The sequence below is a fragment of the Fukomys damarensis genome, unplaced genomic scaffold (assembly GCF_012274545.1).
Source record: "Fukomys damarensis isolate Sample0158 unplaced genomic scaffold, DMR_v1.0_HiC HiC_scaffold_1, whole genome shotgun sequence".
Classification (NCBI taxonomy): domain Eukaryota; kingdom Metazoa; phylum Chordata; class Mammalia; order Rodentia; family Bathyergidae; genus Fukomys; species Fukomys damarensis.
The window spans coordinates 30,956,750-30,982,728 of record NW_022900913.1 but is presented as its reverse complement, the minus strand read 5'-3'; the positions used below and the strand labels follow the sequence as shown (position 1 = coordinate 30,982,728).

Below are 25,979 nucleotides of genomic sequence, written 5' to 3'. Positions count from 1 at the left end.
ACATCACTAGTTGCAAATGCAAATCAAAATAATACTGAGATTCCATCTCACTCCAGGAAGAATAACTACTAGCAAGAAATCAAACAACAAATGCTGGTGGGGCTTTATGGAAAAAGGAACCCTTCTCCACTGCTGGTGGGACAGTGGAGTAGTACGACCATGGTGGAAATCAGTGTGGAGATCCTTAAAAGACAAAAACTAGAGGATCCATTTCACCCAGATATTCCCTTTTTGGTGTCTTTCCAAAACAAAAGCAGCACACCACAGCAATATATGCAAACTCGTGTTTACAGCGGCACAGTTTGTAATAACTAAATCTTGGAAACAGCTCAAATGTTCATCATCCAATACAGAAATAAAGAAGATGTGCAGTTTTGTTTTGTTTTTTTATACAATGAGGGTACTACTCTTGCATAAAGAAGGGTACACTTGGGACATACCTGGATAAATAGATGCACCCTTGAGACCATTCTATGAAGTGAAATAAATGAGACACATATGTTTAAATAGTGTGTTGTTTCTTTAGTGTGAGAAACTGAGAGTGTAGATAAGGACCAAGATGTATAATAGATTTGGGGAAATGGGAAGAAAATGTTGTGGGGAAAAAAAAGGAAGGGGGAGGGTGATAGGAAGGAATAAAAAGGGAGAATAAAAGGAAAAAATGGAAAGAAAGCTTTTGTAAATAAGGAGGTGAAGAGGGGTTGAAGGGGGAGTAATGGGAAAAAAAGAAGCAAGATATATCATGTACAGGCACAAATTCCCTATGATGTATGTTATCATTATGCAAATATAAAATGTACCAATAAAAACATTTTAAAAAATTATACTATATTGTTTCTGTTTAGGTTATAATGAATAGGAAAAAAGTTTGTACCTGTTTAATTCAGATGCACCATGGTAGCCACGGTACAGACATACGACTCATAGTGAACACTGCTCCCCGCAGATCTCCTCAGTGTATTTCCCCTAAGATGTCATGGGCTGGGTGTGGGTCATGGGCTTTTGTTACAGGAGCAGCTGAGAAAGGAAGTATACGACACTAGACCAGGAGCTGCATTTCATCACCATATGTTGTTTCTCAGTTGTCAACAATCAGCATCTGCTAATACCAATACTTCCAAGTGCTTACTCTCCATCAAAACTGGCCCTTCAATGTTGCCTGGCAGTAACTCTGCTGGGCCCAGGGTTTCTGAAACTTTGTTGTACACACAAATCACCTACAGGCATTTTTTTAAGTATAGATGCCATTCAGAAGGTTCAAGGTTGGGCCGAAATCCGTGTTCCTCTGGAGCTCCTACGAGGAGATGGCAAAGGTACTAGACTGACAAGGACACTTTGAGTCACAAGGTTCTCTCCACTTGTATTTCAGCTGCAGTCAGGCATCACTTATCCATGGGAATACATCAAACACTGCTCCCTTACACAATTGCATTATTGTGTGAACATCTATAAAGGGCACTGACACAAATGTAGATGGTAAAAGTCAATCATGGGTGTGGCCTTGGTGCAATCGGGATACAGAAAAAACAAGACATGGCAAAACACCACACATTGTTTGAAAAGTAACTTTTTTTATGAGTAAGAGCACACTGTAATGATTAAAACCATAGTATGCCAAATGCATAAACCATTAACATGAGTTGGACGTGCAGTCTGTGCCTGAATCTCAGCTACTCAGAGGGCTAAAAAAGGAGGATCTGCAATACAGTGAGACCCACACTCTTAAAAACATAACAATCAAAGTAAAACAACCAGTAAAAGCCATCATCATTATTAGTACTGAGCAAAATTGTATGAGCTGTGCCTCTTTACAACTGATAGCAGAATAGGCTTGTTTATACCAGAATCCTCACAAATAATAAATAATGCATTCAGCAGGACGTTAAGACAGCTAAGAATTGTCAGCTCTGTTTTGTTCTTATAAGACCGATGTCATATGTATAGCATACCACTGACCAAAGCATTGTCTGGTAGTATACACCTGTATTCGCCATTGCTGTCCATAACACCAACAGCAGTACACTTCAGAAATGGCATCACTTCCTATTTCACAGGAAAGAAACCTCATAAAGTGGAGAGCGGTGGGTAATAGTGTCTGGGCCTCAAGATTTGACATTAAAGAGCTCAAGTTTCAGCCTGGATATTCTTATTCCCCTGTGATATTTTGCAATATCCTTAACCTTTCTGAGCCCCAGTTTCTTAACACATAAAATGAAAATAATAAGGCCAAACTCTTGGTATTTTTTTAAAATTAAGTGAGTAAATGTGGCTATATCCTATTTAAATTTCTTGAGTAAGCAATAAAAACCAACTTGCACCAAAAAAAATGGAAGAATTAAGAAATGTATTGCTTGAGACTTGTTTTAACTGGTGAGGAAAAACCCCAAGTAACAAACAATGGATTAAACAAGTTAATAACTCATTTCTCTCACATAGCCAAGGGTCTGGAGCTATCCTGCATAAATTGGCATAGATTCCAACATGACAGGAGCTCGGATTAAGCTATGTACTTCAACACAAGCTGGAGATGTACTCATCACTCCATTGGACCTACTATGAGATCAAAGCAGATGTAAATTATATCTGTTGGCTCACTTCACAAAGCTTTATCCTTTCTGAAAAATCAAGTATTTTGTGTCTCAAAAAGTAGAATTGAAGCTGGGTGTGGTGCAAGCCTATAATCCCAGCTCTGGAGAGGCTGAGGCAGGAGGACTGCGAGGAATTCAAGGACAACCTGAGCTACAAAATGAGTTCAAGGCCAGCCTGAACTAGGTAGCAAAACCCCACCTTAAAGGGGGGGGGGCAAATCAGACATTTGCAAAAGTGATTAGACATGTTTATGCTTCTGTATTTTAAGTCTAGTCCTCTTTCACCATTTGCATACTTAACATTCCATGTTTCAGGTATTCATAAACAACCCAGAAGGTCCATGGCATGGAGCCCTTTGTCATTTTGCTAAAGCAACCACTTGAATCTTCTCTGAAGACTGCTGCTTCCGTGGGAGTCCTTGAGTAAACTTTATCTCCCCACCTGGCATCCAGCATAATATGACTCTTCCACATTTCACGGCTTGCCAGCTACACAATGTTCAGTGAAAATCTTACCTTCGGTGTTACTAAAGGGCATCTGAACTTCTCAGGCAGTTCTTTTAAGTGCTCTGTCAATATTAATTACATAATTATTATAATAGAAGGAAATGATACCGAAATAACATCAAAAATAACATAGCAAGGAAAATAAGAGATACACTCAAGAGGATAAGAAGACAAGTCATAGACTGGAGGGAATATTTACAAAAGATATGTTGATATAGGACTATTACGGAAAGCATTCTTTAAACTCGGCGTTAAGAAAATTGAAAATTCCCAAAAGGTATAAGCAGGTTTAGAGAAAATAAGCATATGAAAAATATTTCACATCATACATTACTAGGGAATTACAGATTAAAATAAATGAAATTTTATCACACACCTATGGAAATCCAAAAATCCAGGACACTGATAGCACCAAATGTCAGTAAGGACCTGGAGCAACAGAAGCTCTCACTGGTCCTTATAGAGGTGAAAAGGCAAAATAGTAACCATCACTCTGAGGACAGTTTGATCTTAGAAAACTGGGCATTCTCTCCCTACAGGATTGCTTTTTTCTTTTGGAGACAGGGTCTCTCCATGCATTTCAGGCTGGCCCTTGAATTTGCAGTGATCCTCCTGCCTCAGCCTCTGAGTGCTGGGATTATAGGCATGTATCACTATGCTCAGCAAGAGTAGTTTATTTTTAAGTCAGTAAAACTTTTCTTGTATGACACAATAATGATGCATACATGTTACTGTACATTTATCAAAACCCATGATGATACACTACCAAGAAAGAACTCTCCTGTAAATTCCAGACTTTGAGTAATAATGATCCGAAGGTGTCATTTATAGATGCCTGCAAATGTACCATTCTAGTACAGGGTCTTCGTGGTGAGGACTCTGGAGGGTCCAGGCAAGGGGTACGAGGTGTGTGAGAACCTTCCGTACTTGCTGCTCAGCTTTCCTGTGAACCTGAAACTGATGTAAACGTCGTTTACTTTTAAAAAGACATACACATAGTGGTTCAAAATTAACTCACAGAAACATGAAGAAATAATTCCAAAGTTTAGAATACTAAGAAGGCATGTTACAATGGTAATTTAGTCATTTATTTAGAGTGCAACTGTAGGAATAGCATCATTATTTTATCTTTATTATTAGAGTTTGTTTTTTTAAAACATTATTTGTATAATCAGTTAATTGGCAACAAACTTTCCAGAAATAGGCCTGATAAATTCAACATGAAGAATACTATTTATTGGGTAATGTGTTTCCTTGGTAAAGTCGTCCATTTAGTTACAGAATGTTAACAAACATATTACCCTGCCAAAGGTTTCGTTCCAATTAGAATGGTTAACTATTAGCAATTCCACAACTCATCCAGAAAAGAGACAAAAGCAAATGATGCTTCAGGGAAAGTGTTCCCCGGCTGGAAGCAGGAATAGTCTCAAAAATAATCCCCAAATTGTCATTATCATGTTTTAGAATTAGGAAAGAAATTTTGATATAAATATTTTTAATCACCTCTCACTTTCGATCCTGGACTTCATTATCTTAGCAATTTATGTAAGGTCTGAGAGAGGTGAATGGATACTTTTCTTCGTTTGTTTCTTTCTTTCTTCTTTCTTTTTAATTTTGTTTTCATTAGTGTGTGTGTGCAGTACATAAGGACCACATTCCTCCTAGGGAGCTGGTATGCAACATAACACAACCTAATTTTCATCCCCTTGCTCTCCCTTTGCTCCACCCTCTCTATCTCTGTATCTTGGTCCTCTTCCTTCTTGCAAAAGATCTCTCTCCTTATGTCTTTACTATCTATCTGTCTTCCTTTTTTTCCTTTCCCCCACCTCCTTTGGTACCAGGGATTGAGCTCAGGTCCTTACATTTGCAAAGCAGGCAGCAGAACCACTGAGCTAAATCCCTGACCTCTGTCTTTTAATCCACACATGAGTTCCGATAATCTTTTCTCATAAAAAATGATTTTCTACTATAAATATTCTGGCAGAGAATAAACTAGTATATAGTATTTAGCTATCCATTTTCATGCAACAACCAAGCTATATTCTTCAGTCACCTCTTTCATCCAAAATTAAGGAAATTCCGCTGAATAAAACATCCACCATTAGATTCAATTTGTGTCACTATAGTCTTTTGTTAAGCATAATTTTTTTTCTTCTTATGTAGAAAACAGAAACATATATGATAAAAAATATCGCAATTACATTTGAGAATTCTTTAGTTTTAAATAATTTATATTTTTATTTGTATAATTTGGACAATTATTTAGACAAAAGTAAATCAGATTATATGCATGCTGTTAAAGTATCAGAAGGAAATGGAATAAATATTTACATGTATTTTGGCTCCAAAGAGACCCGGGTCCTATGCCATTGGACACAAGTTAAGGAGTTTGAGGTCAAGACATTATCTTGGAATATCTGGTGATATCCTGCATGAAATTACAAGTGTCTCTATACACAGGACACAGAGGGAAATTTAACTATTAGAACAAAAAGATGTGGCAATGGAAGGGAGAGTTATGAGAAAAGGATCCCAAGCCAAGGAAGCAAGCAATCTTCAGAAGCCAGAAAAGGCATGGAAATGGATTCTCCCAGAGCTTCCAGAAGAGGCAGCTCTGCCAACTCCTTTAGCCCAGTGAAACTGATTTCATACTTCTGGCCTCCAGAACTGTAAGAGAATAAATTTGTGTTGTTTTAAGCCACCCAGTTTGTGGTAATTCGTTTCAGCAGCCATAGGAAAATGAAACCATATGTAAAAAGGAAAAGAAGATGTTTATTTGGCAAATATACAGATGCACATTGAAGTATTTGGGAGAAGTAACTAATTGAACTGCATAAAAACAGACTGATTCAATAGATAGAGCATTGGAAAGATGAGCAAGTGTATAAAAAAGAAAGGATAGTGCAGTGTTAATGTAAAATCTAGGTGGCAGGAGCATAGATTTATACTATAAAATTTCTTCAAGTCTTCCTAGTTTGAAACATTGCATAATAAAACATTGGGAAAGAATCATAAACGAAAATATAGATTATCACAACATGGGAAGTGTATCTTTTTTTTCCATGATACCAAGAGTACAAGCAGGAAATTAAAAGATTATTGGATCTGTGTGATTCAAAATGAAAATCTTCGCCAAAAAAATGGAAAAAGTTAAAACAAAAATAATACAAATATTATGCACTAATTATATATAAAAGATAAATAGGCTCAGAAAAGTTTGCCAAGTATGTCAAAATGACATTTTTAAAAAAATAGCAAAAAGGTAGCAAGATAAAAGTTATTAATTTGTATGTCGAAGGTACTCAAATGCCAGTAACTATAAGAAGCACCATATATCAATCATTCCATGTTACTGTATTGGCATTTTACCCCCACAGTTTTCTAATACAGATGCTACCAATATCTAACTATTAATTTGTAGAATATAGAGATACAATGCCAATGAGTTTGTTGTCATTTGTCTGTTCTATTTATATACATAATAGGGCTGAGGATTTAGCTCAGTGGTGCCACCACCTGCCTCATAAAAGCAAAGACCCTAGTTTGATCTCCGGTACCAAAACACAAGAATATATACATAATAAATAAACAATGCACTTACATAACTATTTAGCAAATATAATAATAGCAGTCACTTACTCTGACAATCATGTTGCTTAATACTTTATGTACCTTTTTCCATTTAAGGCTCATAACATCCTTGAGTAATAAACACAAGGGGTTTTTTTCCTCCATTTACATGAACATGCACTTCAGTTGAATTTGAGTGACTTTCTGCAATCCTATTGTCAATAAGCATCTTTTTTTTTTTTTTTTTTTTTTGGTACCAGGGATCGAACTTTGGGGCCTTGCACTTACGAGGCAGGAACCACTGAGCTAAATCCCCAGCCCAATAAGCATCTATTGATTGTCTCTTTATTCTTGCTGTCACTTCTAATTCACCTCCCCTGAGTCAAATCTCTCTCTCACCTTACCAGGGCAGATAGAGTCCACTTTCCTTCATCCTTATCTCTCTCTCTTTTTTTTGGTACCAAGGATTAAACTCGGGTCCTTGTGCTTGCAAGGCAGGCCACTGAACCACTGAGCTAAATCCCCAGCCCCATCCTTATTTCTTAATAGCAAAGGATGGCCAAACTTACTGCCACTGTTCTGCTGCCTGTAAGGAGAGCCAAATAATGAAGAATAGAATTCAAGCCAATAGAGTCGAAGACTAATCACAAATACAGTGTGCTTGTCTGTTTGTTTGCTTGTTTTGAGATAAGGTCTTGCTATATAGTTCAGGTTGGCCTACATATCCCAAAACTTGCAGCAATCTTCCTGCCTCAGCCTCCCAAGTGCTAGTATTACAGGTGTCCACCATGCCTGGCAAAAAATAGTTTTATACTGGCAATTAAACATATAATTATGAGTTTAGGCAAGGACTTACCTTGATAAGTCAAATAGAATTGATCCATAACCCACAATTTACAAAATATACCAAATCTGATATAGAAATATTAGCTAGTATAAAAGAACTTTTCTAAATAGGAAAAAACTAGAAATGAGCATGCTCGATTGTTAAGAAAGATAATTTATTAACTGAGGAAAAAAATGAAAGTGGACATAGTCTTTACCGGGGATTGAACTCAGGATCTTGTGTGAGGCACTACTGAGCTAAATCCCCAGCAGGGTATAGTGTTTGTCTTATAGATATATATAGTCACAACTATCCCCCCCTTTACCACACAGATTCTTGTCATCATCAACACATCTTCCAAGAGCATTAAGTATTTTGCTGGCAAATTTTTCTCAGATCCACACTGTGTCCTAGAAACTAGAGACTCAAAGATAATGGCCATGGTGTGTCACACTCTGTGGGTGATTTTCAGCCCTAAAAATAATCCCTCCCTAAACAAAGCCATGAGTTCACTGCCACAGATGTAACAGTTAACTCCACCACAACCCTCTTTTTCATCTTCTGCTAACTTCTACTCTTCCATCACCCTTTATGGTGAAAGTGGCAGAATAAATATAACAATACCTGTAAAAACAAAAAGTGCAAATTAAGGCCAAGTGCATCAACATGACTTAGTTGATTTTGGAAAATTGTGGTATGGGGCTGCAGATTTAGCTCAGTGGCACCACATCTGCCTGGCAGTGGAAGGTCCTACGTTTGATTCCCAGTATAAAAAAGAAAAAGAAAAGAAAGAAAATTGTGGTGTAAACTATGAAACATTATTTACTTCAAGATATTGAGGCAAATCAATTTATCTATGGCACTTTTGATTATTTCAGCAAGAGCTCACCTGTCAAATAATAGTTATTCAAATCTTCCCATAAAATGTTTACCCTGCTCTGTCCATCAACGTCAAATGCCATGTGACAAATTTTCCCAATTTCCATCATATCTCCACAGTGAAACCCTTCCCAGACACGGCAATCTATGAAAGTCCATTCCTCCTTGGAAAGTACTACTGAGACTCTATAGTATTCTACCTCATTAAAGTAAGCGCTAATATATTTGACTTAGTCTTATTAAATCACTTTTGTGTGATATTGTGAGATTTTGAGGAATTAAATTCAAAAGATGTCAACATAATATAGAGATCTAGAATTTTCCAACTCTAACCCTCAAAAACTCAAAATATTTTTAGTTTAACCCATTTTAAAAGTATTTTGCAATTCTAGACTTAGGAACAGAACTGAATAAGTCTATTTTGGCCACTATACATCAGTATTTTATGGAGAGAATTTAAAGTTTTTTTAACATAGTCTCACAATTTATGAATTTTTTTAAGGTACTATCTTAGAAATTGAGAGCCTGCTCCTTTTACTTCTTTGTCTGAGAAATGTCTGTTCATTTCAGATGCACATTTTTTTATCGGGTCTTTATATTTGGAGGGGGGGTCTGGTTGTTTTTAGTTCTTTATATATTCTAGATAATAGTCCTTTGTCTGAGGAGCAGCCAGCAAAAATTTTTTCCCACATTGTAGGTCATCTTTTAGTTTTGTTGATGGTTTCTTCTGCAGTGCAGAAGCTTTTTCATGAAATGAGATCCCACTTGTTGATTCTTTCTGCTAGTTCCCATGCTACTGAGAATTTGTTCATAAAGTCTTTTCCTATGGCAATATCTTCAACAGTTCTGCCTAGCTTATCTTCCAGCAAGTTTAGTGTTTCTTTTTTAATATTTAGATCTTTAATCCACTTGGATTTTAGTTTAGTGCATGGTGAAAGATAAAGGTCTAGTTTTAATCTTTGATAGGTTGAAATACAGTTTTTCCAACACCATTTATTAAAGAGACTATCTTGCCTCCAGTGGGGATGGTCAGCTCCCTTGTCAAAGATGAGGTATCTGAGTACATCTGCAGCTGCTTTTGCATCTTCCAGTGTGTTCCACTGATCCTCAGGTCTGTTTTGTTTTTTTTGTTTTTTGGGGTTTATTTTTTGCCAGTACCATGCTGTATTTTATCACAGTGGTTTGTGGTATAGTTTCAAATTGGGGATTGTTATACTCGCTACCATGTCTCTGTTGCCTAGGATGGCTTTTGCTATTCTAAGAAGCAAGTAAATATATGAAAAAATGTTCCACATCACTGGTCATTCAAGAGATGTAGATGAAAACAACACTGAGATTCCACCTCACCCCATTAAGAATGCCCGCTATCAAGAAATCACTCAATAACAAATGTTGGCAGAGTTGTGGGGAGAAAGGAACCCTTCTCCATTGCTGGGGGGACTGGTGCAGCCACTATGGAAATCAATATGGAGATACCTCAAAGAACTGGGACTAGAGGTTCCATTTGACCCAGCCATCCTCTGCTGGGTATCTTCCCAAAAGATATAATATCACAGTGATATATGTACACCAATGTTTATAGCAGCACAGTTTGTAGTAGCTAAAACTTGGAAACAGCCCATTTGCCCATCAGTTGGAAACTGGATAAAGAAGATGTGGTTTTTCTATAAAATGGAATAGTACTCAGCCATAAAGAATGAGAAATTAGATTCATTCATAGGAAAATGGATACATATTGATGATACACTCCTAAGTGAAATAAATAAGTCACACATGTGTAAATACCAAATAGTTTGGTGTGAAAAACTATAATAGTACATAAGATCCTAATGAGATAATTGACAATGTGAAATAGGAAGAAAAGGGCTAAGGGTGTAGGGAAAGAGGAAAGAGTAGGGGAAAGGCAATAAGGGAAAAGAAAAAATATGAGAAAATGGAAATAAAATGTTTGTAAATGGGGAGGGGAGGAGGGGGTGAAGGGAGGGCAGGGATAAGGGGAAAAAATGAGAATGAAGACCTGTCATGTAAAGGTACAAGATCCCAATAATGAATGTAACTGTACTAATAATGTACCAATGTATCAATAAACTCAATTTTAAAAAATTGAGAGCCTGGGGGTGGGGGTTGGATAGATAAGCTTGGGGAAAAATTGATCAAGGAGTACTAGTTTGTTAGGAGGAAGAAATTCTAGTGTACTGTTGTACTATTATATATATATATATATATATATATGTATATCTCAAAAAGCTGAAAGAAAAGATTTTGAATGTTTTATCCAGAAAGTGATACATGTTTGAGATGTTTGAAAAGATATATTTAATCTGATAATCTAATATATACTTGTAGCAAAACATCACATAGTATCTCATTAATGTGTACAATTTTTTGGCTTTATGCATCAGTTAAAAGATTTTTTTTTAAAAAAATGAGTTAAATGACTATAGAAGTCAGAATTTCTGGGGGTTTTTTTCTTCCTATATGTTCATGCATTTCTCACAAAATCAGATTTATTTCCTAAGGCAAAGGTAAACTCCAAATATATATGGATAAGTAGAAAGTAGGCAACAGAGCAAATAATCCCAAAATTATCAAAACCATTGCTTCAAAAATAGTTTAATATATATGCTAATTTATTTCACTTATATTACTAGTTTCCCTTAGTTTACTGAAGAGAAGATTTTCTGTTTTTATGTTCTAATCTGTTTCTTCCTAAGAAGAGAGACTTTTTTTTTTATGACTTGTACTTCAAGTAACATTTTGGCCATTCTTTTAAGATTATGATATACAGTGTATTAACTATTATTATTCTCCATTTTGTTTCAGAATTTTGGTTTTTTTCATAAAAGTAAGAGAGTGCTTTTCTGTATTTTATTAATATCTGTGTTGCATTAAAGTAAAAATACTAGCCTGAAATAGTCTGGTTTTAACTAAACCAATTACTAATTACTTGCCCAGTTAAACAAATAGTTTAGGGAAAGTAATTTCCTTTGTCTTGTCAATCTGTTCAAACTAAGAAAAGGAAACCAATTGACTTATATTTATAAAAGTGAAAAAAAATTAAGTTGGGCTCTGGTTTCAGATCAGTGGGGCTGCACCTGCCTGGTAAATTCAAGATACTGAGTTCGATTTCCAGTACCAGGAAAAAATAAAAAAGAGGAACAGATGAACAAAAATTTTCCCACATTGTAGGTTGTCTCTTAGGTCTGTTGGGTGGTTTCTCTTGCAGGCAGAGGATTTTTAATAATAGGAGATCCCAGTTGTTGAATCTTTGTGCTAGTTTTCATGCTATTGAGGATTTGTTCATAAAGTGTTTTCCTGTGCCAATGTCTTTAAGAGTTCTACCCAATCTTTCATCAAGTTTAATGTTTCTATTTTAATAGCTAGATCTTTAATCCACATCAATTCTGGTTTAGTGCCTGGTGAAAGACAGGGGTCTAGTTTTAATCTTGGCAAGTTGAAATCCAGTTTTTCTAACACCATTTATTAAACAGACTATCTTTCCTCCAGTGAGGATGGTTGGCTCCTTTGTCAAAGATGAGGTAGCTGAGTACACCTGGAGTTGCTTCTGCATTTTCTAATCTATTCCACTGATCCTCAGGTCTGTTTCCTTGCCAGTACCATGCTGTTTTATCACAGTGACTTTGCAGTAGATTCAATTTGGGAATTGTGATACCCGCTGTCATGTCACTTTTGCTGAGAATTGCTTTTACTATTCTAGGTCTCTTCTGGTTCCAAATGAATTTTTGGATTGTTTTCTCTAGTTATATGGGATATATTGTTAGGATTTCAATCAGGACTGCATTGAATCTACATAGCAGTTTTGGAAGTATGGCCATTTTTCATTATATTGGTTTATCCTACCCAGGATCAAGGGATGTCTTTCCATTTTCCTATATCCTCTTTGATCTCTCTTTTTTTTAAGAATTCTGTATATTTTGCTTCCTTTGTTAGATTTATTCCTAGATTTTTTTTATGCTACTGTGAAAGGAATTGTTTCCCTAATTTCTCTCTTGGTGAGTCTGCCATTTGTGTACAAGAAGGCTATTGTTTTTTGAGTGTTGACCTTGTATCTAGCTACTCTACTGAGTCTGTCAATTAAGTCTAGAAGTCTTTTGGTGGAGTTTGTTGGGTCTTCTAAAAGACTATTATTTAGAATATATAAAGATTTTTAAAAATCAGAACTCCCAAATATAAAGATCCAATTCAAAAATGGGTATCTGAAATGAATGGACATTTCCCAGACAAAGAAATAAAAACAGCAAATAAACATATGAAAAATATTCAACATCACTGGTCATTCAAGAGATGTAGATGAAATCAATGCTGAGATTCCACCTCAGCCCAGAAAGAATGGCTGCTATCAAGGAATCAACCAGTAACAAATATTGGCAGGGTTGTGGGAAGAAAAGTCTTCTCCATTGTTGGTGGGAGTGCAGACTGGTGCAACCACTGTGGAGATCAGCATGGAGATACATCAAAAAACTAGGATGAGAGGTCCCATTTGATCCAGCTATTTCTCTGCTGGGTAATCTTCCCAAAAGAATGAAAAGAATCATATCATAGCAATATATGTATACCCATGTTTATAGCAACACAGTTTGTAATAGCTAACGCTTAGAAACAGCCAATTTGTCCATTAACTGGAGACTGGATAAAGATGTGATTTTTTTTGATAAAATGGAGTACTACTCTGCCATAAATAATGAGATTCTAGAGATATTTATAGTTCAGTGGATGACACTGAGGCCATAGTACTAAGAGAAATAAATAGGATACCCATGTAAATACTGAATAGTTTCCATGGTGAAAGAAATTAAAAGTGTAAATAAAAATCAAAATATACAATTGAAAATGTGAAATAGGAAGAGAAGGTGTAAATGAGGTAGGAGAGGTGTAAATGAGTGGGAGAGGTATGGGAAGAGAAAGAAGGAAAAGGAAAAAATATGAGAAAAGCAAAACCTGGGAAAAAATGTCTTTGTAGAGAGGGGTGGAGGGTTTGAAGGGAGGGCAGGGGTATGGGGAATAAATGAGAACCAAGATATATCATGTAAAGGCACAAGTTCCCAATGATGAATGGAACTGTATTGTATACCTAAAATGTACCGATAAATTTAATGAAAAAAAAGAATTTCGTTATAGGACTGTTATGGTTTAGACCTGAAATGTTCCCACAGACTCATGGGTTAAATGCTTGGGCCCTGGTGGAAGCAGTGTTCAGAGGGGACTTCTAGGTGGGACTGGATCGTGGGGGTGCTGATCTCATCCACCTATGGGTTCATAGCTAATGGTGATATTGAGAAGCTCTCAAAATTTTAGGAGGTGGGGCCTTTTTGGAAGAAGCACATCACTGGAGATTGACCTAGAAGGATTAGAGCTTTTCCATTTCTTTTCTTCTCCCTTCCTGTCCTGTCCTCTCGCTTCCACCCTCCCACTTTCCTGGCTGTGATGTGAGCTGCTTTGCTCCATGTGTTCTGCCTTGCCTCAGGCCTGGAAGCAACAGAGCCAAGTGACCATGGCTAGGGACCTCTGAAACTGCAAGTAAAATTAGACTTTCCTCTCAGCTGATTTTCTAAGATATTTTATCATAGCAACACAAGGGCTCTAAAGCAATGTGATGAGACAATAATTAGAGAGGGTGAGTAGAGAGATGGATCTGATGCAGGCTGCAAACCTGCTGACCCAACAATACCATCTTAGTTACTTTCCCAGACCTGGCACTCTGCTATTCAGCTTCAATCTTTGAAGGAAATCTTCTAGATTAGTTTAAAATGGCTAGCTATTCTCAATTATAGATGGCAGAACTGTATGATTTTCTCATTTCATAACCTTGGAGACACACCCAGGAAACCTTACAAAAAGTCTATCATTTCTTCAGTAGATAATGATTAAGCAATCAGATGGCCTAGATCAAATTAATCTCTGGTGCTTCTTCACTGTGCGATTTCTTCACAGTGGAGACCCCAGCAAGTTGAAAACACCAGGAATGTGTAACACCTGCTGATGAAAACCACAGGCAGCAAATGGAGCCTGCCTGAAAGAGGGCAAGTGGACTACAATTTCAAAGCCATATAGATGGGGCTGCCTAGAGCCTTGGGAAATCACATCTCACAACAGTTTGACCCAGGTGTGAGACATGGGGCTATAGGACTTAATGTTTGCCTTGCAGGCTCTCAGTCTTGCTTTAGTCCAATACCTTTTTATACTCCTATTCTTCCCAATCATAATGGGAATTTTATTCTGTGCCATTTCATGTTAGAAATATTTAGTTTTCTTTTTTTATTTTTACAAGGGTTCACAACTAAGAGTTTGCCTTTAGTCTCAAAGGATACTTGGACTTGGATTTTTCAGGAATAATGATACTGTTCAACTCTTAAGAGATGAATTAAATACATTTTACCAAATGAAATGGACATGAACTTTTTAGGGACCGGGGCAAACATGTTATAGTTTAGATCTAAATATTTCCCATCTGCCACCTCTCCTTCCACATTCTTGCCACTGAGGTCCTGTGCCTACAGTGAGGTGCCTGCCACCAGGACACTCTGGACCCTGATAGAGAGTATATCCCACAGGCCCAAACTGTGATGCACATTATGCTTCACATGAGTTGGTGGCATCTTGGAGGTGACACTGATATTTTGGTGGCCTTATTAACAACATGATGTATCCAAGATGAGAAGAAACATTGCTGACCATTTTGACCAGCTCCCAGTGGGCAGCTCTGAGATGACCCCTACCCAAGAGGCTGTCTACAACTGCAGGACCAAGCTGGGTGGCAGTCCAAGGCAATTACCCAAGTAGCTGCAGTTGAGAGCGTGGACATCAGTGCCCAGGTGCCTGCAATTGAGCTATGAGACACAAGTACCCAAGTGAAGTTATATATCTCCTAAGTGTCTGAGGTTGAGCACCGTGAAAATCAGACTGTCCAAACCAGTTCCTGGATAGTCTTTCTTCCGGGAGTGAAAGCTAGGCAGGCGATTCAGAGGGAAATCTGTGAAAAATCATCTTTCTGGTATCATTCTGACCTAGAAACTGGGAGAAGAATGTATAGGTTGTTTTTTTGTTTGTTTTGTTTTGTTTTTTGTACTGGGGTCGAACTTGTGTCCTTGCACTTGCAAGGCAGGCAGCAGCAGCACTGAGCTAAATCCTCAGCTCTGGGTCGTCATGTAAAGTTTGCAAATAAAAATTTATAAAGAAAATAAAAATAAAAGTAAAATATCCCCCAAAGTCTTACAATTTAGAAGGTAGATACTCATCCATGGATTCATGCACTGATGAGTTCATAGCTGAATGTTCTGCAGAGAAAGCATCACTTGGAGTAATGACCTGAAAGGGGTACAGTCTCTGCTTCCTGCCCTCACTTTCTGCTTCCTGGCTGCATGATGTAAGCAGTACTCCTCCACTACACACTTCTGCCATGCCACTTCTGACTTTGAGTCAGCTAACCATGGACTGAATCTCCCCAAACCATAAGCTAAATAAAACTTCTCCTCTTTTAAATAGTAGATGTCAGGTATTTTGGGAAAGCTAATGTGTGTGCACTCTGTACTAGATGAAACGGAAGCTGAAAAATAAATATTTAACTTTTCTAGCATGAGTAGTGGAAGACATGCAAAATTTTTAAAGGAATAAATGTCCTATAAGACCACTAATGGAGTCTACAAGACACTTGATCTATATGAGTGCTAGCTACATGGTGTATTGGGCAGAGAAGGAGAGAGAAGCAGAGGTTAAACTAATAGTGCATACCTACTATGTGCCAGCAGTGAGCCTGATGATTCCATACAGTTTATCATATTTACAATAGCCCTTTGAGGTTAGATTAGTTTTCCCATTTTTCAGAGAAAAAAAAAAATTAAGGTTCAGTAAAGTTTTAAATCGATACTACTACAGAGTTAACAAATGACAACTGGAGTAAAACTCAAATCCAGACTCCATGCTCTTTCTAGTATTCTAGAGTGAATTACTGTCAGGTCTGTTACTTCATCTGTATTCGACTTTTTTCCCTCAGCAGCCACTCTTCTTCAAAAACTATTTTAATAGTGTTAACCACTTCACCACACCAAAATCATAAATGACTCCAGGACTGTGGCTATGGGGCTTGCTGTAACATTCCGTTCCATCACAAACAAGTCATGAGAAACAGCCTGGTTAACATATTGCAAAATGGAGTTCAAAGAGGAATGCAATCCAAGCCTGTGAACTTGTTCTTGCCACGGGATTTCTGAGCTTCTTATGGCACACATGATACTTTTCATCAAGAATCCTGAGTTAAATTGTGTTTATTGGTGACAAGTGCTAACAGTAATGTAGCTCAAGTATTTACAGTGACATTAGGAATTAAATCAGCTTTAGATTTCCAGATTTGCCTTTATAAACATAAATTTTCAAGTATGTTGCTGGGAGATCTTTACAGAGAAAATATTCCACTAGTGAAGGCTGGCTTATTATTATAGACAGGCAGATCTTTTGTGCAAGAAAAATTTAGATAAGAAGAAAAATACAAGTCAATAGACAGTTCCAGAACAAACACAACTCATTTCGATTATTTGATTATATCATCAACCTCATTGTCATCCTCATCCTCTAGAGCAAATCAAGTCTTTCCTGCCCCTGTCAGATGTAATTTAAATTCATCATGGTCTATGTGTGTTTTATGGAAATAATAAAGAAAAACTTTTAGCCTATCCAACAAACTATATTAGGCAGGGCAAAATAAATTTTAGAAATTTTGTTTTGTTCTGAGCAAATGTAATGATTGTTATAACCCAAGACAACCAATACCAAAAAATACCAAAGGATCTCAAATTCTTAAAACCCATTAAATGACTTACAGTTAAAGAATGTTCTGTATAAGGGAGACACAAAGTAGGATTTCATAATTGCCTTTGCTTTAATGATGGGAATTAGTGAGCTTATGCATGGAAATATCCACTGAGCCAACTACTTATGGCTCCAGAGGAACAGGAGTACACTGCTAAAGCAGGCATGAGGAATCCAGCCCCCGTGTTAACGTTGGCAGGAAATCGGAATGACTATAGACTAGAAAATCCAAGTGACTACCAAAGCTTAAAAGTATTAGAAGCTTTTTTGTTTCAGTGTTTTTGTCTTCATTTTGTTTTGTGATACTGAAGATTGAACCCAGGGGTACTCTACCACTAAGCTACATCCCCAACCCTTTTGATTTTTTATTTTGGGCAGGGTCTTGCTCAGATTCCCAGACTGGCCTCAAACTTGTGATCTTTCTGTTTTAGCTTCCCAGGCAGGTGGGATTGCAGGAGTGTACCAGTGTATCTGACTAAACAGACCATTTTTAAACACACTGTGTGAAAAGCTTTAGGGCTTTTGAAAAACAAGGAACGGGAAAAAGTTCCTATCCATAAGAATCTTAAGAAAACCACAAAACAAACAAGCTATGCTGAAAGAAGGATTTAGGTAAAATAAGTTTTCTCTGTGAATTTGGATTCGTACAATTCCAAAGCAATAATCATGATGGCAGTCTTACTATACAAGGGGTCCTACAAAAACATGAAAAGGAACAAATGAGTGATATCCTTTTCCTCTGGAAATAAATTCCAGTTTATGAGTTTACATTCCTCATTCCTACAGGTCTAAGAAAGCTAGATTCCTTCACTTTCTTTTTATTTGGCTTTTGATTCGAGGGAAAGTCTACATGGTACAGCTCTCGGTGGGGGCCCCTCATCGGCCAGAATACAGCATTTACAGCCTTCCTAACCTGATGGTGGGAAGACGATACCTGAAGGAAGGGATTCAGATTTACTTGAGGGCTGCTGACAGATATGGCACAGAGTTTCAAATAATTAAAGAAAAAAAGTATTTAGGAATTTATAAACAAGCTTTTTAACCATGCTGTTAGAAAACAGACAGTACTCCTTGGGGATCTCCCACCCCTGCAGTTTTCTTCCTGTCCTCTCCACTTTCTATTGCCTCTGTGTTTAAAAACTGCCTTGTTATTAGTTTTTAATGAAACCAGTGTGTTTATCATATTGAATGGCAGACGCGGTTGTTTGCTCCCCGAGGTTATGTTACTTTTTCCTCAGACAGATTCAGCTGGCAGCCTGTGCAGATTCCTTTGCACAATAATGACACCAGAACTCCAAAGCTCTAGTGGCAAGAAGCAAATTCTACACCTCAGCAATCACGCCAGCGAGATAAAGAACTGCCAATCGATTTCTCTTTTCCCTTAGGGACAACAAAAAGCAGAATAGAAGGAAAAGCTCTGTAAAAGCCTTGACAGCAAAGCATACTCACTTATCATAACACAGCAGGGGGCTTTAGAGCTTTCTAAGATTCTAAATGCTTGGTTGAAAGAACAACTGTCCCCTGTCCTCTCCAACCTGTCACTGATTGGATTAGCAGACCTAACAGGAATGGAAAGACACAAAATAAATAATCATTAATAAAAAAAATACATGTTGAAAAATGTCCATTAAAATAGTCTAACGTTTTTCTTATATCTGCCAAACTGTTAGCATATGAAGTTAGAGTTTCACTAAATTGTCTAGATGTTATTTAAGAAAAAAGGGAAATGATTGTAATATGCTTTCTAATGTCTCCTTCATCACAGATGCAGACATGTTCAGCTCTCTCCTGTTGTATCAAGATGTCCCTGGGTCCCTGCTACCTGAGCATTTCTTCCCATGCCTTCACTGCCAATCTTCCAAAAGATTTTGTACTTTTTCATTTTTTTCTCTACTCCTTTGGGATAATAATCTTTCTTCCACTTTTAACTTATTTAGCCATTTCCCACAGACTACTGGATTCCTGTCAACTGATCGCCCCAAACTTTTTAAAATATTTGTTATTCTTGTTCCATTCCTCCTTGTTCATAGGCTTCTAAGACATCATACTCATGTGGAAATTCTGCTAAACTTAATCACACTGCGTCTCACCAAATGCCACCGTTATCCAGAAGGATCTCAAGAGTTTAGGCTTCTTTCAGACTGCCTCATCTACTCCTGAGGCTAGAAATACCCTCCTCGTATACGGCAGTCACAAATGACATTTTTAAATTGTAAAATTATGCTACGACACTTATCATTTGGAAATATAGGAATAAGAACCTGGCCAGAGTCAGCAGACATCAATTTGAGTAGTCGTTCTCCAAGAGTTACACTGGTTCCGTTTATCACCGCAGGTGACTAATGGTGCACACCTATCTTTGTGTCCCCTTCAGTGAGTTTGGTGGTGGGTTTTGTGTGCTTCGTGGCCCATTACACAGAAAGCAGCAGACAACTGAAGCCTGAAAGAGTACCAGCCGCTGTCAGTCCAGAGTGGAAATGTAATGCGGAAATATGGAAGCATTCTTGAGGGGTTTTGTTTTTGTTTTACTTCTATTCATTAAGACTGGAATCAAGCTTACCTGTAAATTCTTGGTAATTTAAGTTTCCATTTGTGCCATTCAGTGTAAAACTGTCTAATCTGCAAAAAAATGTAAATTATGAAAATTAAAGATTTAGCCACTGTTCAAATAAATGAATAAATAAATACCCACCTCGTGTACATATCTCTTAAATTGTTCCCCTTGCCTAAGCAGCTGACCCAATGGTCAATGGTTCACTTAAAATAATGTCTGTACAAACACAGCACTTCAAGAAAAACCCTTAGTCTCCAAACCTGTTCCTTCTTCTGACATACTTCTGGTTAGTTTTCCCTCAGACCTAATTAGAACACTAGTGTTATCTTTGACTGATGCTTTTTTTGAACCCCTACCAGCCAATCGATTGCTTCTGCATTTGTAATTTAATGCAAGTCACACCGTTCACTGCTATGCTCAAGATCAAGTCCCCACCACCTCTATCCTATTCTAACAAACTTTAGCCTTTATGCCACAAATTTTTACAGATCCTTCATAATTAAGATATTGCCAGAGGTAGCAATTTAAGATTGTACATAAGCTTAAAAACATTCAGAGTAAAATTATTTTAGCAACCTAGAAGGGCTCGTCACAGAGAAGAGACCACCAAAAAGCAAAACGAGAAAGACAAGTAGTCTTTTTGTAGATTGTAAAATCTAATAGTGATTGTACTGCCATCTTCTGGATGACAGCATTAGAAGCAATTACTGTATTCCCTTAGGGGGACAGGTTTGGTTTCAATTTTCAAAACTCCTAGACCTTTTCATGCTGAATGTAATGACAAACATTGGAGTTTTGTGCATGAATTGACTTTGATTTAAAAATACACAACATTACAATTAAAAACTGTTAATTGATTTTAGCTTTAATAGACTGTGCTCCACCCATTAGTACTGAGGATTTCTGAGAACCCAAGAATGAAACGACTGGTGTTACTGAGAAGTAAAGAGTCTTGTCTATTTTTAGATGACTTGCAGAAAGTCACATCTCCCAACATCAATAATTCAAATATTTCCATCTTCTAAAACTCGGAATTAACATTATCTTTCCAATGAAGGCTTCCCAAGTCTCACCCTTTCTGGAATTACAGAACTTGTTATTTGCTTATACTCTTCATCAGGGAGACTAATATTGCATTACAGCCCCAGGTAACATTGTGCATCTGCTTCTCAATCTATAGTAGTGATTAAGAAAGCCTCCATTTCATTATTTCAATAATTTTACAAAAAATCATTTAATCATATGAGGTTTGAATTTTTTTTTTTTTTTTTTTTTTGAGACAGGGTTTTTCTATGCAGTTGAGGGGCCCTTGAACTCACAGTATAGCCCCAACTGGCCTCACACTCTTGGTTCATCCTCCTGCCTCAGCCTCTGAGTGCCGGGATTACAGGCTTGCCACTATGGCCAGCTGAGGTTTTAATTCTAGACTCTACTCTGTTCCATTGATGTATAAGTCTTTTCTTAGATTAAATTATTGCAGTTTTAAGGGAGGGGAGAAGAAAGGAAGGGAGGGACAAGAAAAAGGTGAAAATAGAAGGAAAAATGGAAACAAAGCTTTTGTACACGGGGGAAGGGGGTCAAAGACAGGAATGAAAGAAGAGAGGTGGGCGGTACAAAATCACGTGTGTTATCACTATGCGCGTCTAAAATGTACCGATAAGTGTTTTGCTATTAAAAAATTGTAGTTGGATAGTCATAGTATTAGGCACTAATAGTATTAGACACTCACCAACTTTGCTTTAGTTCTCAAAATTTCATGTCCATGTAAATTTGAGATATGACATCAATTTCTGTCCCCAAAAATCTAACAGGTACTGACTGAAATTGTATTAAAGTTATATATGGCCGGGGATTTGGCTCAGCAGTTCGGTGGCCTGCCTTGCAAGCACAAGGACCTGAGTTCAATCCCTGGTACCAAAAAATAACAATTAAAAAATTAAAAAAATAAAGTTATATATTAATTTGAGGAGAATTGAAAGCCAAAAATACTCTCTCATTCACCAAGTGGTATTCTACATACTCATTTAGGCTTTTCTATAATTTCTCTCAGGAATGTTCTGTAGTTTTTTGTTGTCCATATTTTTTTTGGTTTTGTTGTTTGTTTTTTGGTTTTTTTCTTAACTTTATTCCCAGCCAGTCATCGTGGCCCATGCCTGTAATCTTAACATTTGGGAGCCTAGACAGGAAGACCACTGTAATGATATTTTTTTTTTTTTTTGAGACAGGGTCAGTCTCATTCTATAGTTGAGACTGACCTGGAACTCACTGTGTAACCCAGGCTGGTCTCGAACTCAGTGATCCTCCTGCCTCAGCCAACTGAGTACTGGGTTTACAGGCATGCGCCTCCATGACCAGCCATTCTTCTTCTTTTATGTGTGCTTCTTGTGTGTTTTGTTTTTGTACTGAGACGCAGTCTTGTTATGCATCTCAGGAGAGCTTTGAACTCAAACCTTGTGCATCAGCCTCCCAGTGCTGGATGAAAGGCAGCTACCATTATGAGCAGCTTTTTCTCTTTTATTAATTGACTAATCTAGCTGAAAGTTTCTAAATTTTATTAATAGTTCCAAAAATCACCTTTTAGCTCATTAATTTTCTTTGTTGTTTGTTCATTTTCTATTTTATTCATTTTCCCTTCATAACTGACATATATTTTTACTAAACATAAAATTCAGGATTTAGTTACTTACTTTTAGCACTTTAAAATGTACCACTCACTTTTGATCTCCATAGTTTCTGATGAGAAATCTAAAATCATTTGAATGATTGTTTCTTTATGGGTAATATGCCTTTTTTCCAGGCTATTTTCAAAATTTCTTCTTTGCCTTTAATTTTGATGGTTTCATTATTATGTACATAGGGATGGATCTCTTTGGAATTATTTGGCCTGGGGCTTACTCAGTTTAAGTCTCTAAATTTATGTCTTTTATCATAATGGGGAAATTTTCAGCTATTATTTTTGTAATTTTAGCACATTTTCTTTCTCCTCTCCTTTTATGATTCCAGTAATATGAGTATTATAGCTTTGGTCAAGTACCATAGGTTTCTGAGATTTGGTTCTTCTGCTTTTTTTTTTGTAAATTATTTTCTTTGTTGTTCTGATTGGATGATTCCTACTGATCTAGTTTCAAATCTACTGACTCTATATTCTATATCTATGTCCTTCTTTGAGTGAATTGAGTAAGTTGTTGCTTTCTGAATTTTGCATACTATATTGCACACTTTTAAATTTTCCATCTGGTTCTCCTTTATGCCTTGTATCCATTAGAAGTTACGTAGGAGCAGAAACTGGGTAGAACCTAAGGAGCTGCTGAAGATACACAGACTGGTGAGAGATGTTCTTCGCCCTCTGTGAGGAAGACAGATGAGTGAAGGGAAAAGAGGAGCCCAAGGTCACAGAGACGGAAAGGGCTGGTGGAGAGCACAGCCTGGTGCTGAGTCGTCAGGTCGCCACATCGAGGTACTGAGGGAGGGAGCACAGCTCCTAAATGAGGAGAAGGTCCGCCTTACAATACCCAGGTTAGACTTGCAAAGGAGTTGGACAGGCTACAGAAAGAGAGGACGAAGCACAAAATTGGGACTTCGGGGGAGGGGATCCATGAGAAAAGGGACATTTTTGGCAGAAAGGAAGAAAAAGAGAACGACTTGAACATAAAGTTTGTTCAGAGTCTTTCAACGACTTACAATTTCAAGAAGAAATTGATACAAAGAAGCGGTAAAAAGTAAATACAGGAAGAAAACATAATATACACCATGAAGATACAGCACAACAACATGTGGAAGAGGAAACTCAGAAGAAAGAACTACACAAAAATAACAGGGAGAGAGAAAAAAAGGAAGGTGGGGGAGACCAGGCAAGGTGGTGCACACCTGTAACCCCTGGGAGGCTGTAATTCAGGGAGGCCACAGAAAATAATCCCAAATTTCAGCCCAGTTTAGGCGATTTAGTGACTGGGCAAGACCCTGTCCCCAAATAAAAAATAATTGTAAAAAAATGAGTGGGAATGTGACACTTTGAAAAGGTCCTGGGGGCAACTCCCTGTACCCCCCACCCCCAAGAAATAATAATAATTACAAAAAGAAAAGAAACTGTGGAAAAGCACAGGGTAACTGAGACTTGTAAAGGAACAAGGAAACAACTTGTGAATGAGATCACTCGTGCTAGGTAAGCTCAAGTTCAAGGAAAGTTACAGAGAAAGCAGAATAACTGGGAGGATGCAGTATGGAAAGAAGACGGCATAAATGAAAAGCTAAAAGAATTTTGCATGAGACTGTGGCTCAGCCAGGAAGCCAGTAGGTAAGGGTAAATGCAATGGCTCTACTAACGGTAGGCATGGGAGACAGCGAGGAAAGAATAACTCTAAGAATTTGAAACAGGGTGGGCAGCAAACAAGATTAGCCAGCACAAGACCCAGGAGGTATGAATCACTTCTCAAGTACTATCTGGAAATCCTCACCCTGTAAGGAAAGCATGTTGTGATAAGCTTTTGCCTTTCCTAAACCTCAATATTTTTCAGACTTTTAATACTTCTAGCTACAACATATTTGTATTGTCCCTAAAAATGAATGAGTGCTGTATTCCACATGTCCTCTTCAATTTTATCCCCACCCTTGCAGTTCTATGTTATTACTAGGAGGGGGATTCCATAGAACTTGCAGGTCTAGCTCCTGGGAAATCGTAAAACAGAGACAGAAAATATGTGTTACTATCCCAAGAGACTTGACAAGCCAACAAGGCAGCTGCAATCTGGGTTTAATGGGTGATGAAAGAAGTCACCACATTCTTGGGCTTCTACATTCTCAAAGAAAATTAGTACCGGAAGGAGACAGTGTGACTCAGCAAGCCAGGCCTCTTCGCCACAGCTGCGGACTCTGGCAGTCCCTCCTGGGGCTGCTGCAGTTACAGGCCTGGGTGCCTAGCTGACCCCAAGCAACTGCAGAATCTCTAGATTTTGACCCAGACTCCACCAGATGTGCTAATCTCTTGTCAGGTCTGGAATTTTTTCAGCTCCCTTTTTCAGGGTCTTACAAGGAAAATATCTGGGTGTCCCAATATTGTCTCAGCACTTGGAGCTTTGGTTTGCAGGTGGGATACCCTCCCTGACCCCAGGGTAGAATTTCCCTCCCTCTCCAGTGTCCCAGGCTTGTACAGATCAATTCCTTTGCCCAGAGAGGACTTTAGGAGAAGGCAGCAGTAACCTTTTCAGAATAATTTGGAAATGCATTTATTACATTTATTATTATCATACAGTTTTGCATTTTGTCCCTAACACTGTACATATATTGTACATATGTACACCATACACATATTGAGAACATATGTTTTATTTTTCAATCTATCTTACCTCCACACTCTCCTTACCATGATGTTCTGTTGAAATTCAATAAAGATCTTCGTTCCTAGAATTCACATGAGAACACTTTTACTGACAATTCCAAGGCACACCTCTAGATGGGGCACGTGATGTATTTCTGCTGTCTAAGAAAAACAAGTCAGGAGTCAACCAAGCAACTCTAAAACTTCCATCTGAATTTTAAGCACTTCTCAAGTCTGGAAAGGTTCTACCTCATTGGAAAGAGATAAGTTAAAATCTCATGTAGACCTTAAGAAATCGTTTCTGTGGGCGAGAGAGAGAAGGAGTAAATTCCCACACCTCACATTAGCAAAGTACAATGACTATTTCAAGAAAGTAAGAAGATCAGATGCTGGGGGAGGGATGCGTATTTTAAAAATTGATTCTTCCTGCAACAGTTTATTCTGTGGAGTTTTAATTTAAACTTGTACCTCAGTGCTATCTGTTAGGCACTGTTTTTTAAAAAATTCACTCACCCTCTCACCTCCAGAATAGAGTGGAAAACTTACTTGCAATGCTTCATTAATCTTGGCTTTCCATTGTGTTCCTCTGAAATTATTGGGTAACTGGCTTTTAAAGTAAATGTCTGAATTTTTTTTTTTAGAGACACTAATAGATTAAGCTGTTCCGCTGTCGCCACTACCCAAAGGCCCAAGGTCAAAGTTCACATTCGTTTTTGTTAAAGTATAATCTGCTGCCCCTGGAGGAAGGTAGAATAATAAATCCAGGAGGAGTTCTTCTTACTCACACTTCAAAAAGTCACCATCACCTAGCATGGAATAGGACTCAAATAACATAATTATCTTTTATTTTGGAGAAAAGAAGATAGCAACACAAATTGAACGAAAGTATGCTTGTTACCTAAACAAGTAGAAGGCACA

General features: G+C 37.6%; 1 long non-coding RNA gene across 3 annotated transcripts; it reads right to left on the bottom strand.

Annotated features, from left to right (window-relative positions):
• Positions 1-3,813: 3,813 nt before the first annotated feature.
• LOC104850708 lies at positions 3,814-25,694 on the bottom strand. Of its 3 annotated transcripts, XR_002024817.1 has the most exons (5): positions 25,608-25,694; positions 25,090-25,223; positions 19,754-19,812; positions 19,547-19,633; positions 3,814-4,052 (listed from the first exon to the last, which is right to left on the bottom strand). It is a non-coding gene; the product is annotated as an uncharacterized LOC104850708 (long non-coding RNA). The 3 variants fall into 3 exon arrangements; XR_777044.2 differs by lacking the exon at positions 3,814-4,052 and having other exon boundaries at positions 19,460-19,633; XR_002024818.1 differs by lacking the exon at positions 3,814-4,052 and having other exon boundaries at positions 19,460-19,633; positions 25,107-25,223.
• Positions 25,695-25,979: the final 285 nt, after the last annotated feature.